Source organism: Gymnogyps californianus, chromosome 4 (assembly GCF_018139145.2).
Source record: "Gymnogyps californianus isolate 813 chromosome 4, ASM1813914v2, whole genome shotgun sequence".
NCBI lineage: Eukaryota > Metazoa > Chordata > Aves > Accipitriformes > Cathartidae > Gymnogyps > Gymnogyps californianus.
Window position 1 is genome coordinate 63,759,573 of NC_059474.1, and position 17,749 is coordinate 63,777,321.

Here is a 17,749-nt window from a genome sequence, read left to right on the forward strand (position 1 = left end):
TAAATCAAAACTGCATGGAGATGTGTACACAAACCAGATTGGAGCACGACAACACACATATTCCTAAACCATCACAGCTGAATGGCAAGAACAAATGCTACTATAATTTAGTGGCAATTTTGTATGTTATAGAGACAAAGCAGAAACAAAAGTGTCCTTCAGTTCAATAACTCTGCAGGTTATACATATGTGAAGGCAAGGTAGTTTACTCCTGAGCCTTCTCCTACCATTTACTTCCCCTGACTCAAATTTCCCTCTTCATCTGTCACTGCCCTTCCCCTTTCCTGACTTTGTGTGGAACATCTGAGGAGGTGGTTATATGTGAGAAAATGTGAGTGTGTTGGTGATGCCATCCCCACATGGCATGCTGTGTTCTCTCCTGATCATCTGCTGTAAAAGGTAGGTTTTGAAGTGTTTAAAAAGTGAACGACAAATGTTACTTCGTTTTGGAACCGATCAACCAAGTTGACTTGGTACCTGGAAAATATACAGGTGAAAAAGTACCAGGAAAGCAAATGGAAATTAAGATATTTCAGTTGGAGATTAATCAGAAGAGATGTATGAGAAGTTTATAAAATGCTGTCTTGGAGAAAGGGACCAGACACTTAAACTTAGCCTTTTTATACAACCAGAAAAAATGTTGTTAAATTACAAGACCACCTATTTAGAGCTAATTAGATTATTTGAATGTTAGAAAGGTAACTAGAGGAACAAGAAACTATTGAATCAATAACATTAGGATTAGATATTTTGCAAGTGTTTAATACATTCACAATTATATCAGATAGAATACAAGAATAACAAGTAGACTTACATACACTTAAGAGCTTAAGTCACCTATAAGTAACCAGGAGCTAGGAGGAAACATCAGCTTATAGGCAAGCTACTTCATGAATTTTTTAGAGGACTTTTCCCATCTGTCTTTATGGCAGCCAGTACAAGCCTTTTTAAGAGATGTGATCGTTCATTAAATATCTCTCTGCACCAACCAAAAATTGTGTTTCCTTTGTTCTGCACTTCTCCTCAAACCTTCTTACAGGGCCATATTGGCCACTTCCTGGACAGCTTCATGGAAACTTTGCACCAGAAAGCTCCACGTTTTCATAAAAACTGCCAGCAAGCTGCTCCGTATACTTCTGAACACAAGTCGTTTCTGAAAAGATACAGGAAAAGTCAGTGGCCGGTGGCACTGGATGAATACTTGGGCTGTACTGCAGCCAAAATGTGAAAATTAGCATGTAATCCAGCTGGGGTTACTATATAGTCCTCTATTTTTAGAGCCTCTCTTTATAAATTTTATTAACAGTGCTGGGACATTCCAGCTAGGATGGCTCCAGCACCACTTGTGCTCAGTATTGTGCAAAATTATTCTAAGTAGTAACATTTTTTCCAACTAAGTTACAAGATGAGACCCGGTAGACCTATTTCACATTTTACTGAAGTTTCCCTTTCTCTGTCCACATTTATGCACTCATTTATCTATTGTGCCTGTCTTTTCTCATCTTTTTCTTTTTGCTGAAGCTGCATGTTCTTTGGGGTGAAAAAGTCTTCCACTGTCTTCCCTACAGTTCCTAACAAAAAGGGCCAAATCCACAACAGAGCTAAATTTTATTTTTTGTGGTGAAAACAGGACTGGAAGATACTTCAAAGGTTGTCTGCTACTCAAATGTCCCAGTGTCATTCCTGGTAGGACCTTCTTATAACAGCAGATGGAGAGAAATGCAAGTCCAGAGAGGCATGCTGCTCCATGGCAGAGGGAGGCCAGAACTTGCATCTGATGATACCCACAGTTGTGCATTCCTCATTAGACTAATCACCTCTCTCTGTTGCAAGTGACCGATTCCTCCATTTTGCTTCTTGTCTGAGTTTAGCAGCAGAGCATTGCAATTGCCTTCTGCCATATTTAGCTTTGTGCTTCCAAATCAAGATGTAAAAGTCCTCTTAAAGGGCTATTTACCACAGTGTTCCTATGACAGACGTTGACAGAAATTGAAAGGGAATTTGTAACAGTGGTTACATTTTGTCTCATCAGAATCACCATCATTACAACTAGTAACTTGGAAAGTTGTTCATCTTGCTTGTCCGTAATGAATAGTGTTCAATAGTTTCTATATCTTGAGAGGCTTTGTTGTCAAATGCAAGTTCATCAGTAATATTGGAGCACTGTGGAGATCAAAGAATAATGAAATGTTAATGGATGGTTCTCTCTGTGAAAAATATAATTTGTTTCCATTGTTTCAAAGTGAAGGGACAAGTCTACACAAAGTCTATCAGCAAAAGCTTTTCAATTGGAGTTGCATCCCTAGGCTGGCAGGTGCAGAGCCTGGATTTGCATCAGGTGGGAGTCAGCTGGGCTTCACTGAGCAGGGTGCAATTTTACTGGTGGAGAGCAGCTGGGCCACTGGCCCAAAGAACTCGGATGCTCTTGAGTGTACGTGCTCACTTTGCTCACAGCTCGTTTTTGCATATCAGCTTCAGCAGCTTTTCAGAAGTGCAACTTTGCTGGTGCTATGCCACAGCAGCCTCCTCCTCTGCCAGTTGTGTTCTCTTCCTCTGGCCCCTTTTCATCCAGACTCAAAACTGTTCCTTTTCCTTTCTACTCAGCACCTACGTGGAGAGCACCATGAGCAACTGGGCCTCTTCAGGCAGTTGCTGGGTCTGACACTAGCTCTTGAGTCAAGAGGTTTTTCACTGCAGCAAGGTGATAACAACCACTTTGCATTAAATTTTAGCCACAGAGAGGGAAGCCTCAGTCTCCTTAGGATTAGAAAGAAAATAAGACAGTCTGAGTCCTCCATGGAGGTGAAACTGAGGAGAATAATTCGCCTCTGCCTTAAGCTTGCAGCATGGATCCCCATGATCAGTTCCCAAACAGCCCACATCATTGATTCCTGGCTGAATGCTTTCACTTTCCACCCATATTAGACCCCATATTTCCCAGTATTACTCTGTCAGCTTAATGTTTTCTTCATGCTATAAAAGAAGCCGGTGAGAAATTCATATAAGGAAGGAACGGAGGGAGGCTAGAACAATCCCGCGATGGTTTTTTTTTCATTTCTAAGACTGAAATACAAAGAGCTCTGTTTTACATCTTCATCCCTACCTACTCACAGCCCCAAGCTACAGTGATTTTAGCATCTGTCACTTACAGTTGGCTGAAGTCCAGGAAAAAGTCTGATGACTTCTTAAAATAACAGCATACAGGTACACTAGGCAGGTCCAAAACCAGATTTATCAGACCTACCATGCAGGGAGACCAGGCATGTGGCTGGAGTGCAGATCCCTTGCTGGTGTGGGACTAGTGTTTGTACAACTTTGTGGCTTTTTAAGACAAGCCTGGTACATCCTTCCGTTACTCCAGAGAGATCCATCATGTGTTTCTGGGGGAAATGCAGAAGCCCCATCAAAAATGTAGCTGAAACGCAGTTATGATGTGGTGGAAAAGTTTATAATGAGCAAGGAGATGGAAAGGTACTTCTGTTATTTGTTTGATCAATCTAGCTGTGCACGTGGCACAGCTATTATGGGATAGAGCCTGTGTGACAGAGTTGAATGGGGGAGCTGCCACTTTCCCAGGGAGGTGAGGTGCTCACTAGAGCATTTCAAGCCAGCTGGGAATTTTCAGTTAGAGTTTGGGTCTTTTTGCAAGGGAAAAATTGAAGCAAAACAGTTCTGTGAGTCAAAGCCACTCTCTGTTTTTGCCTGCCAGCAGTCTCATGGGATTTGCAGCTTGACTTTATCATGCTTCTTGTAAGCCAGGTATCCCACCATGGGCTTCCCTCTGGTCAGCACTACCCTTGCTTGTGTCCATGGTGAGGGATACTGGCTACACAGGGTCATCAGACACTTCAGCTCCTATAGGCCCTTGCATTACCTAGACAGGGATTCAAATTTCTGCTATATTTGCAGCTGAAGTAACAATGAAAATGGGCTACGGGGTGACATCCTGTGTATCCTACTAGTGGGATCTAATACAAATAAAAAAATTGGGGCTTTTATAAAAACAAATCTTTTGCAAGAGAAAATTTCCTTTGAGATGGCAACCTTTATGCCTGGTGCTTGTCCCTGTGCTGACTGACCAGAGCTTCATTTCCCATCACATTGGGCAGGGGGAAAGCATCTTACCCTGTGTGAGCATCACTGTATGCGCTGGGAAAAGTGGCAATGAATTTCAGCTGCAGTTCAATATCTTTGAAAAAAGACAGAGGCAACCTCAATATGGCTATTTCTGAACACAGGGATGAAAGTAAAGGCTGATGGGAATGAAATATTTTGTGATCTGAAAACAAGAAATCAAGAATACACAATCTTTTGTGTGTGTGTGTGTGTGGCTGTGCAGTAGTCCCCAGAACCTGGGGAAAAATAAATTTGAAAGCCAGATGAAAGGTATGCACTAATTATTTAAGAGGATAGCTGTATCCAGCAGCCAGTGAGCTCCAAATAGCAGAGCAATTTTCCTTTCTTTACACCTTTTGCCCTACATGCACACAAATTGGGGTCAGGGAGGAGGAAAGGAAAGGAACGAAGGAGGGCGAACTTGTTTACATACCAGATCTTTATGTACAGTTGTTTTATGTCCTTCTGTCCATTCCATCTTTGTATCAGGTTAAACTATTCCTTATTGCCTTTGCTGTTTTGTTCCTTGGAGAGGAGCATCTTTATTAGCCATTATTAGACCTGCATATCCTGCAATTCTGGAGGGACTGAAGGAGCAAAGGAGCAGGAGGTGGGTGCAGGAAAGAGAGGGGGAAGTCTATCCCAAGCAAAACATAAGTCTCAGGCCAGATCTCCTTGGTTTTGAAAAGGCATACTACAAACTCACAGATCTCATTATCAAATCAGGGGAGCGAGCACAGGTGCTCCTGTCAGCACAAAAGCTATCAGGTTCAAATAGGCTCTACACGTGTGCAAATCATGACAATTTTCTCTGATCCTCATCAAGGCCAATCCCAGCTAGTATCTACTTTTGCTTCTACTGGAGAAGAGTCACAGCTCTACAAATAGACTGGTTTTGGGATTTGGGAGACAACCAAGGTCTGGTATAATTGGAGATTCAGGAAACCTGCCAGCCTCCTGTGCCCACCTCTGTACAAGCAGACAGGAAGCCTTACAGAAATGTTTTCCTCTTCCTGTGCCTCAATATCCCCATTTGAAAATAAGGAGAATAATATCGGTCTCCCTGATAGTCTTTTTGATACATAAGGAGCTGAATATCATTGCACTTACTGGCTATTACAGCAGGACTTCCCATAGAGGCAAACAGGCACAAAAACCATCAATAATCTTGCTACACTGCCATCACACACTTAACCTTTGTTTTAAAATTCCAGCTCTCCTGAGTCAGCACAGTGAAGAACATTTGAAATTTTTCAGAGGAAACTCTCCAAAATCAAAGCACCTAATAATAAAAGGAAGCAAAGACAGAGAATATTACTGATCTTTCGATGACCACATTTACATACAAATTTTATGCATGCAAAAATATGCATCCATACATTTTTTTTTTAGATTTGTCTAAAATGCAGATAGTTAGAAAAGCAGTTGCTTAGTACAGTTTCTCATATACACTTTCAAGGGTGAGTTACAGTAACCCCATTTCTCCCAGCTGGTAATTAAAATCCTTTTCTCTTTTGCTGCTTTTGTTTGGTGTGTAACTTATGACCAGAGGTTTATAAATCCTTGACTATTTATTATGCTGAAAGAACTTCTTCCTTATAAAATGTCTGTGCTTTAAGATTCATTTCCTCCATCTGTTAGATGTCAATATTGGATTCTGTGATGAAATTTATAGCTTACAGCATTTGCTTTTAGCTATCTGGGACAATACTATTTTATATTTTTTTGGTTAATCTATCTTTCTAGCCTAACTTTTTTTGCCTATCCAGGTTCCTGTTTCTTATGGTGTTCTATTTTAAGATGACTAAAAATGGTTATCTGTTGTGTTTGACAAATGCAAATGGCACATATGAACAGATGTAGTTCCAAATTGCTGTATAACAGGGATAAAAAATACAGGCAAAAGTAAGCCCCTTAGGAAGTTCTATGCTTTGGTCTTTCTACTTTATGAAGTCTGTATTGTCATCAAGTGAAAAAGGCTGGGTAGCAGGGTGAGTTGGTGCTTAATGGGTAGATAAACAGTTCTGCCACCATTAATGTATTATTTTTGTCTGAGACCTTCTTATATTAAATGTAATACAGACTTTTCATCCAGCAATAGCTTCTGTTGGATTGTACCTTAGTATCACAAAGAACAGCTATTCCATCCCACCACCCCACCTAGTTACCAGTACTGGAGATACTGATGAGAGTTTTGTCGTTTAGTTTCAGTGTCATGTCCAGTGCTATCTCTGGAGTTAATTCTAAGGGGAATGCTCTTCATTTTTGTTATCGTTAATGAGAACTAGAAGAGAAGGCTCTGCATTTACTTAATGAGAATGTCATGGTTTGAGCAGAGCTGGAGAAGTGAATTTGAAAGGCTGATCTTTGTAATGAACCAGAACATTATCAAATAGCATCAGCCATGATACAGAATTGGGTTTAACAGCTCTGTGTCTTACATGAGATCAAATAACTGTGTGCTTGTGAATTTTGCATGCTTAAAAATATACAACCATTTGTCTGTCACAGAAAAATTTACTAATTATATACTTTTACACATGCTATTGATCAATCAAAGTATGTAGTGGTAGGTAGGACTAGGGCTGGTCAGTGGGAATGGGAAAAAGAAAAAAAAATTAACACCGGCACAGGCTTTATGCTTTCACTAGGAACTAAATCTTAGAGACAGAATAGAGTACAGCTTTGTCAGTAGTGTACTAAAGTAAGACAGATCATAAGATAGTCTAGAGAACTACCCAAACTTGCATACTGAAAGCTAACAGTTATTTAAAATGTTCCCAGTATGGGGGATGCCTGCGCTCCACTTCAGGATGGGGTTTTAAGGCCCTTCAAGCATGACAGCACCAACTTAACTTCAAATTGTTCACGCAGTAGTGATGGTGAAATCATGAAAGCATGGGCTTCAGCAGAGGCTGCCATTAATGTCATACTGGGCTTGTACAGCTTAGCTCTCTGCAAAGGCTAGTTAGGTTAAAGTTAATCTGTTTCTAATTAAGTGTGGTGCAGTCCTGATTGTAGTGTTGAGTCTCTGCTTTTCTGTTAACTACAGTGAAGACCTGCAAGGGAGGCCACTGAGCAGCTTCAACAAGGAAGGGCAGCATGCAAAGCAAACAGCAGCTCCCTCATCCACACCCATTCCCGGGCAGCAGGGGTAGGCTTTCCCCCATCATTGGTTGACTCTTTGTGTAGGACCAACCCTGTATATCACAGGCACCCTACTGCAGCATGTTCGTGACTGGATGTGCATGTTCAAGCCTGGACTCAGATCCAGGGAATACAAATTGTGTGAGACCTTCCTGATGATTGTCATATTACTTCTAGGCCTGCTGGAAATCCACAGGTGTGACATTGTAAGTGAGGCAGCATCCCTTTGAAACAGAGAAGGACTGTGCTTGGCTTGCACCTCAGGCTCAGCCGACAGTGGAGAGGAGGAACATGCACATGACACAGATGGACCAGAAGTCCAAGACAGTAGATGGCTTCCTTACTCTTGCCCCTTAATTTTCCGCCAATTCTAAATCTGCTGTTGGGTGGTAAGAATATCTGCAATTTGTCTTATATAGCAGAGCTGTGGGAGGATATTTGAAAGTGTGTTCTTTATTATTATTCATAGACATGATGGGAGGGGGAAGCAAAAAATAACTGAAAATTGCAGAATACTCAAATTATTAGCTTATGACTAAACACTCCATCTTTCTGGTCCTCTTCAGGAGGTTTGCTCCCAAGTGTGGTCTCATCCGTGTAGAAGGATGAATTAGCATATCCAACCAGCAAAGCACCTGCATTTTCTTTGTTGTTTACTTGTTGGAGGAACTTCTCAGGAATTAAGTGGGATGCTTTCAGCTCAGGTGAGGTACAGAGTCTACTCAGAACATAGCCAACAGAGGTATTAGCTAGGCCTGGTCCTGCCTCTGTGAAATCAGTGGCTGCTCTTAAAGAGAACAGTAATCTGTCCCTTATTTGCTACTGTGCAAAAAAATCTGTAGTAGATAATATTGCTTCTCAGTTGAAGTAATTTTTCAGGCCTGCACAATAGATGCAGAGAATCTACACTCCCCTTGCTGCTTCAGTCCCTATTTTTGGTTTTACAATTCACACAGAGCCCAAGGAAATTACTGAAATCATCCCCACTGATTCAGCTAATATTGAAACTGCTGGAACACTGGTATAGACAATGCTCAGGCAGTGTAGACAGGGTTTAGCAGCGCCACATGTCCCTCTTGTGCATTCCAACTTCTTTTCTGGTTCATTTAACCAAGTGAAAGAAGCTGAACTGATCAGCTCAGGTCTCCCAGGGAAGCTGGAACTTGGAGAAGAAAGCATTGTATAAATCTCCAGCACCGAAACAACCATTGACTGCTAATGAAGCAGGGGAATGTCACCAGTAATTCAGAGTGCCTGTTATGCTATGATCGTGTGTATTTGGCATTCAGGTGAAACCTCAGGTGACTTCCACCTTCTCAGTGCTGCCCTGACTTATGTGCATTCAGATATAGTCAGATATTGGCAGGCAATTGATGGCAGTGACGTTAGACTTTTAGCAGCTGGGATTATTCCCAAAAAATTGGTTGCGCAATTGGAGTTAAATTAATGAGGTGGTGATGGTGTGTTCAAGCTATAAAAATAGTAGCAACTAATACTTATATAGGCCTCCCGTCTCAAAGTCCAACCAGATGCTTTACATACAGCACAGATTATCACTCCAAACACTGCTGAAAATGTAGCTATTGCTGGGGCCTGATATTTTACCATGTTTTTCCAAGAAGTAACCTGTTACAATGGATAGAGCAGTTCCTACTAATTCTTCTTATCCTTCCTGATTACACAGATGGTCCAGAGCCAAAGATTTGGGTTGCTATTTTCACTCTACCTTTTTTATCGCCCACATCTTATCTTTCTTTAAGATTGGAGTTTGAAATCACAAGTGCCTAACAGCAAAGTTTGACCTCCTGTATTTTGACATTAACTAGAAAAATCAGCTGCTTTTTATTCCTTAATCATGTGCAAATAAAAAGTAGCGGGCCACTCATAGGAATGAAAAGGTGTACCTGTCTTGCTGCCTGTCAATCAGCAACATGCCCTGTGGCACAGTCAGGGGAAAGTATTTGATTTAGTACTGACATATTGTCCAAAGTATTAAATTATTGTGTGTCTGAGAAATAGAAACGTAAGCACATTTTCTAGGTACTGGGATCCAGAACACCAATGTGTAGGTAAGTTTGCTGTTGTGGGGGCTGGATGGCTCACAGCTTTGGTGTTTAATCTGTGTAGATTTTTATCTAATGTCGCAAAATCCTTGTAGAGTTTAATATATTTCACCACAATAAACAGGAATTTTGTGATCAACTTCAGGAGAAAGGTCTTGGTTTTACTGCTATGTCCATAAAAGCAGACCTCTGTGATCATGCAGCGTATCATAGGAATTGGCAGCTAGGACAATGCCTTACATGGGCCTTGAACTTGATCCAGGCTAAGCAAAGAGCAGCATTTTAAAATGGAATAGAACAGAACAGAACAGAACAGAATAGAATAGAATAGAATAGTTGGAAGGGACCTACAACAATCATCTAGTCCAACTGCCTGACCACTAATTTTATCCACTTCAGAGGTTATTTGAAGAAACCCTCCCTATGCTCTCAAAGGGCTCATGCCATTGCTGCACTGAGGGAATAGAGTTTATGCCTTAAACCAGAGTTCTCTGTCCCTTCCCAAACTCTGACTAGTATCAAAGGCTTTAACTCAGGTTCTCTTGAAAGGTCTATTTTTGGTTTGAATCTTAAACTCAGTGTCACCCTGTAGCAGAGACTCACCTGTCTCACTGCACTGTGAGATACTTCTGCTCTACCAACTGGACTTTAGGCAGATTTCTGTGAGCTCCAGGGACTTGAGTGGAGTTAGAGTGGGAAGTCAAGGCTGGGCTGGTGGGACCCTCCTATAGACTTGAGGCCAAACCAGAAGCAATCACGATCTGAGAACTTATTACAGGCCTGTATGGAATGAGCTTGCGGCCTCACGCCAGGTCCTCTTCAGAGTGGTAACCCATCACCCATTACCCATGTCTTTCTGCATTGCCTGTTCCTGTCTGGACATTGTTCAAGGGCTGAATTGGTGGAATGGTGACCAAAACCCCATGTACTCCCCATCAGATCTTCTCTCCCTTTGGAAGAATAACTGAAGTAATCATCACCCCATTTTGGTCCTATAAATAGAAACTCTTATGGGAGTATGGGAGAGATGTCAGCGCTGGCAGAGATGTGCTCAGGTCCCCCTGTCCCTCAGCTTCTCTTTGCTTCCATGTGCAAAGCTGGATTTTACTAGGTGCAGCTCTGGGGTAGGGCTCTTGATCCCCACTGCTTTGCTGGCACTGAGAATCCACCTTTGCTTTCTTTCATCAAGGTCAGAAATCTCTGTTCCTGGCCTCAGTGTGTCAAGAGACAGCACAGGCAGTTCTCGCTGCTTGTCTGCATCTGAACATCACCCATGCTGCCTTTCAGACTCGCAGATCTGTATGTTTGCTCCTGCTTAGGGCACAGAGGGGAGCACCTGTGCATGCAGGTGGCTTGTCAAAGCTGAGTAGCTGCTTCAGCCTGCTTAGAGGTGGCCAGCATTAGCAAGGCCTGGGAGGGGGTGGGATCTGAGCAAGCAAAATGGGAAGGCCATAATAAATGAGGCGTAAGTGGGAATTTTTGCCCTGCTCCTCAGAAAATACTCCTGCATGTATCCCAGAGATCTTGCCTCTGTGTGTGTGTTGGTATAGAGCAGGATGCTGGTGTACAGCAACAGTGCGCATAAACCCTCATCTCTCCATGGCTTTTAATTCCTGCTAGACTGCCTGCATGATTTGATGCCATATGCATATCAGCAGGCTGGGCATTCAGTCCTAGCAGTGAGTTCTTAGCTGAGCTCTTGCAGAGGTGTTTGACAGATTTGTTGCTGTGAAATACCTAGCCTGTTTCCTGCAGAAATACCTTTCTGCCACAGCTAAATACAGTCGCAGTGATAACGGTGAGATATGGTTGAAGGTTGTGCAGGAAAAGCCAGGTGGTTTTTGTCCAGCTGAAAAATACGTGCATCATGGAGATTACTTCAACGCTCGGAAGAGCTAATTCTGCTGCATAGGAAGCTGATATGGCTCCACCTGCTGGTTTCAGACCAGGAATGACATTTTTCATTTTCCTGGGGAAAATTCTGAAACACGCAATCGTTTTGCAAGCACCCTGCCCCCCACAAAAAAAAGCCCTGAACAACAACACACAAAAAAACCCTAAAGAGAAAAATGCGTGCAAGCCTTCCTGAAATTAAACAATGAAAAGGTAAATGAAAAGGGAACATTATTTATGCCCTGCCAATCAGGGATGGTGGAAGAAAAATGTAATATGTCAGACGGAATGAAGTAGTTTGAAAAAGCTACTGGTGCTTTATAGTTCCAGGCTTAAATTTAAATAAAAATGTGGACAGATAAAAATTCTGTTCTTTGGGATGAGACAGCAGACTTTCTGGCCACAAAATGGCTTTAAAAATAAAATAAAATAAAAAAAAAAAAAGACAAGTGCCTTTTTCCAGAGACAAAGCTAAATGAAATTCTTCCAGAGGCATTACTAACTTCAGGGATATATGGAAGGTATGCAAGGGGAATTTGTCTCTGAACGAATGTCTGTTTTGAAAGGCCTGGTTACCTGTAGTCAAACTCCCTGTTAAAGATTCAGTGACAGAGTATTCTAGCTTTTAGGTGGATAAGCTAAACACATCCATTCTCAATTAGGATGTAAACCCAAATGCTTTCTAAAAGCTTATTACAATTTCTAGGGCTTGTGAAAATGCTGATTATGGTGATTGCTATCCAAATGCCTTTCAATTTACTAATAAAATTGTGATAAGTTTCTAACACTGTTGCCATCTGTTCAACACTGAGGTTGGACAGATGAGTTTGGGAGTTCTACTTCTGTTTTTTTTTTTTTATAATAACTGTCACGGTTTAATCCCAGCCAGCAACTAAGCACCACGCAGCCACTTGCTCACTCCTCCCCCCTTCCAGTGGGATGGGGAGGAAAATCAAAAAAAAGAAGTAAAACTCATGGGTTGAGATAAGAACGATTTAATAAAAGTAAAATAAAGTATAGTAGCAATAACAATAATAATAATACAAATATAATAACAATAATAATAATTGTTATGAAAAGGAATATAACAAAAAGAGAGAAATTAGACCTAAGAAAAGACAAGTGATGCACAATGCAATTGCTCACCACCCGCTGACCGATGCCCGAGCAGCAATCTGCCCCTCCCAGCCAACTCCCGACAGTTTATATACTGGGCATGATGTTCTATGGTATGGAATACCCCTTTGGCTAGTTCAGGTCAGCTGTCCTGGCTATGCTCCCTCCCGGCTTCTTGTACTCCTGCTTGCTGGCAGAGCATGGGAAACTGAAAAATCCTTAATTTGGGATAAGCGCTACTTAGCAACAACTAAACCACCAGTGTGTTATCAACATTATTCTCACACTAAATCCAAAACACAGCACTGTACCAGCTACTAAGAAGAAAATTAACTCTGTCCCAGCCGAAACCAGGGCAATAACTTAGTGCTTTCAAAAATTGTCTCAGTTACAACGATGTATTTTCCATCCTCTTTTCCAGCTTCTGTGGGACAAAGGAGGATGTAAAAAGAAGGAAGGTCTTACATGCAAAGAAGACCAGTTTCAGGATTGTAGATTCGGATCCTTGGTCTGTCACAGATTTCCTGTGGGATTTTATTGAGCAATTGGGGACTGTTATATTTGCTGCTGGTGGTGACCCATGTTTGCTTTAGAAGGAAGTTTCTGGGAAGCATTGCCTACAGTTGTGTGTCTCTGCATTTGACTGCAGCAGAGATACCAACAACAGGGAATGCTGCAAGAAGCATGGTAGGGTTGACAGCAGCAACAGCACACCTCTATTCTCCTTTGCATAATGACAAAGTGACTTCAGGCAGTAATTGCAGAAAAAAAGCAGCAGCTTTGCAGGAATGGACACTTCTGTATTGGTCTGGATATGACCTTGCTGCTACTACCTGGAGGACAGGCTCTTTCTTTCTAAAGAGTCCCTTCCTTTCATTTTTGCTCTTAGACCTCCTTTTAAATAAGTGCTGCCAAGTCATTCCTGCATAGTTGTGCAGCATGAGGCCTGACTACATCATCAGTTCCATTTACATTTTATTTGGAGGAATTAAATTGAATGTAATCCTTGTGAATGCATGGGAGAGAAGAGTACTCAGCTTTATTTATTTGAAAGGTCTGTGGTAGGAACTGGCAGTGGTAGTTGGATCATTCTATTTGTAAGTCTGATATACTGTCTTGGAAAGAAAGACACAGATTTACCAGGTAGCTGTAAGGCCTCTCACTCACTCTCTTATCCCCAGTGCCTTGGCTATGTGCTTTTGAGGCTAATACATGTGTTTTGGCCATATTACTATATGGTCCTCCTGTTGACTGGGACTGCATGTGCCTTGAGTGAATTTGAAGAAAGCATTGCCATATGATGGTACTAGTGATTTTGAAGGACACTTTTTGTTTAGGTCCCTGACTTTACATAAATAAAAGCTTGGGTATGCTATAAATGATCTGTGGACAGATCTCACCCTAGCACTGCAAACTCTGGGTGTCAGAGATCCATGATCCCCTCCCCAACATCTATTCTGTGGAGCATGTGTGGTGCACCTGCAGGTAGTCCCCCTCTCTAACAGCAGGCTTGCCTCTGCTTCCAGATCCCAGCTGCCCCAGAGCTGCATGGTTTGGTGTCCTTCCTTCTCAAAAGGACTTCCAGATGATTTCTCTCCCTGGCAGCACCCAGCACTGCAGCCCCAAATAGTTCCAGGGACATCTAAGGCACTACCATGGTATAAATACAGGTTACCAGGCTGCAAGAAAGCATGATATTGTACTGACCATAGAATAGACTAGTCTTTAGGGTAGGCTTTCCAGCAAGAAAGGACTCGGATGCTGCCTTAGCACAACCTGGTGCGGTGGTGCTCTGTGTCCCTGTGTCATCCTGCAGCATCCATTCACCTCTACTGCAGCTGCCTCCAGCCTCAAGTCATCACCAGGGCAAATCATGCCCGGCACCAGCATGGGATTAATGCTAATTTAAGGGAGAAACAGGGAATAAATCATTTGTTCATACATCTTGACTGAAGTAAGAGGTCTCAGAGGCAAAATAATAGACCATCAGATCAGAAGCTGTTAACTGGTGGCCAGTAGCAGATGCTGAGGGAAGGAGAGGACAAAGGTGAGCAATGTCATATGTCCCCAAAATGCTCTCCTGCCTCCTTGTCAATGTCTGAGGTGCATCCTGGAGGAGATGGTGTCTTTGCATTTAATGGCTTTTATGGGCTTTCCTTCCCTGGATTTGTCTGATTGCTTCTTGAAGCCACATACATTTTTAGCTTCTGCAACACCCTTTGACAAGCTGTGTTTCACAGCTTAACTCATAACATAGAATCATAGAATCATAGAATCATAGAATCATAGAATGGTTTGGGTTGGAAGGGACCTTAAAGATCATCTAGTTCCAATCCCCCTGCCATGGGCAGGGATACCTTCCACTAGATCAGGTTGCTCAAAGCTTCATCCAACCTGGCCTTGAACACTTCCAGGAAGGAGGCATCCACAACTTCTCTGGGCAACCTGTTCCAGTGTCTCACCACCCTCACAGTAAAGAATTTCCTCCTAATATCCAATCTAAATCTACCCTCTTTCAGTTTAAAACCATTAGCCCTTGTCCTATCACTATACTCCCTGATAAAAAGTCCCTCCCCATCTTTCCTGTAGGCCCCCTTTAAGTACTGGAAGGCTGCTATAAGGTGTCCTCGCAGCCTTCTCTTCTCTAGGCTAAAGATCTATCTCCTTTTTTTTTCCTTTGCTAGCTTCAATTGATGTCAGTAAAATTGTCATTACTCATCTAAAAAGTGGGCCTTTGCATACATTAGGAGAAAAGCACCACGTAATATTTATACACATTGTGTTTGTTGTTAATAACAATAATAGTTTTAGAGCACAGGTTTGGGCATCCTCTTGGCCTCTTACTTCATTTCCTGTATATATGGAGTTAATGGAAGAGTAAATGCTGGTGACAGTTGGAAGATGGGTTTTGGAAGGATTACTTGCCATGACTTGGAGCTGCAGGACTGTGTGAGTTCTGCAAATTTCCTAGGGCTATATCAGTGGAATAACTTATGATGACTTTCCCCGTAACACATACAGCACTTTTTGAATGCCACCAACAATTTGTCTGTAGCACTCTGGGTTTTGTTTTAATCACGTGCTGTATGCCAGACATTTAGTCATCATTTGCTAAAGCACATAAAATGGTATTCAATCTTTATGCTTCTCTAGCTGTACAGCTTTACGGATTATTGTTTTACTGGTTCTTAGATTATTATCTTACCCATACAATATTACACTGCATAAAACTATTTCTCGTTATAGGAAATTGAGTTTGGATTGTGATTCATATTTGTAATTATTATCTAAATCCTTTCAATGACTCAAAATGACACACCTAATAAAAAAAGCCAAAACAATCTCCACCGATAACGTATTTGCCCCTTGTCTTGAATTGTTGATAATCTGTACTAGCATGGTAGTCCCATGAGTAAGATCTCCTTGGAACTTGTTCATACCTCTCTCTTCTCTGTGGTCATATAAGTCGTGACAATAAATTCGGCTGGGAAAGATCTCTACAAAGTACCAACTGACACAGGGATGGCTGTGGCATCCAACATTACTGGGATTTAATGCACTAACATTTCACCCCAAGGACTTTGGTCACATGCCTTCAGTGTCTCAGTCTAGTTTCTCACTAGACAGATTTCTGCAGGATGGAGACACTCCTTTGTCAAACAGTTTGAATCACAGTCTGAGATGAGGGTTGATCACTGTCTCAGCAATGGGGAAGACAAACCGACTTGATATATCCAACTTGGGGCTGGGATGCAGCAGCAGTGCAACCTGAACATGGGTTTTCCTAAAGGCTGATACTTGTTAACCTTCTCTTTCTGGAAAAATAGAAAGGTGCACTTACAACTACACACATGGAATTCTTCCAGAATCAGCTGGCTCCAAATAAAGCCCACCAAGGCTACTCTCTGGATAGTGCATTTACTGGTTACAGGATCTAGAATTCACAAAAGCCAGGATCTTAATTTTTTTTTTTTTTTTCCTCCCAGGAGCTTGGTTTTAGCTACCTTAACAGTAACTAATTTTGAGAAAATGCTGAGAGTTTTTACTCTTGAAGCTGGGTCCTGTTCTGGCGCTTTGGACTATATACCTGAAAGCACTAGTCAGGTAGGAGCTTCTTGAGATCTTTTCTAAAATCATCCAGGAAACAAATGACTCCTCCATATTGCAATAGCAGCCAAGAGGTAGTAAATTTTATGCAGGCACAAAGAAAGATGCAGTTCCTGCCCCAATAGACTTGCCAGCTGTTAGTAAAGTGTGAGAAGACCACTTGGTTAGTCAGCATAGTAACCCTGTGCCCTTTCTTTGTCTGTGCAGTTATACATTTTCAGGGGTCTTCACTCACATTAGGAGTTCAGTCAAAACTGTTCTCTCTCATGCATCATCAAGCCTCGTGTGGAAGCTGCTACCTTTCTACAAAGTCATCCTATGCAGTGCAGTGCAGTGAAGAGCCATCACAGTAGGCATAGTTGCAGACATGGCATTGAGGTCCTAACTTGTGCCTGCAGACCCTCAGTCACCAGCATAAGCGAGAAGAAAAAAAGCAGCTTGACAATCCAGCACAATCTCTGAGTGTTGGTTCTCTAGGAATAGGGGAGAAAAAGATAAATCTTCTACTGATATTCCTGTAACATGAAGGCCTTGCACTATATCTTTGCCAATCAGTCCGGCACTCTTCCAGCTTTTATATTAGCACAGATATTTCAGAGAGTTTAAACACTGCCCTCTCAGAGGACTTTGCTTCCAACCTATCCCAATCGGAGCCTTGAAGGAGGAGATTTTTCCCTCCAGGAAAGGAATAACAGTGTCATCTCTGCTGGCCTTGTTGACCCGACAAGACTAGAACAGCTTTTATCAGTAGCTGCTTCTCCATGGGAGACCATCTCAGTTCATCACAGAGAGAAAATTAAAAGCCTGGACACTGATTTGTTTTGGTCTGCTGTTCTTCTTTGCCCTTTCCATGGATCAGCATAGCACAGCTGGAATGTGGCTCTAATAAGCTCCAAACAGTGTATGTAAGCTTGGTTTAGTGTTTAAAAGCATTTGGAGCTCTGTACTTGCAGCAAATGATGTGTAAAGGCAGAATGGTATTTTCCTTTGGCAGGAGAGGATGACATAGGAAGGGCTGGGCTAGATCCTGAGGACTTGACCAAACTGCTTCTGTATCAAGTCCCGTGACTTACTGGAACATCTTCCTAAAAGTGAACCCAGTCCTGAACTGAAGGTTTCAGCAGTTTTAATAATCATCTCTACTCTTCATAATATGTTCCAGTGCAGTAAAATTGTTCTTAAAAAAAAAAGTGTCATAAATCTCATCAGATCAGAATGACCTTAGGCTTGCAGTGGTGATCTTTTTCGGTGGGAAGATTTGGAAGCAATTTTTCTAGATAGTGTGAATATATTTAAAAAAAAATTAT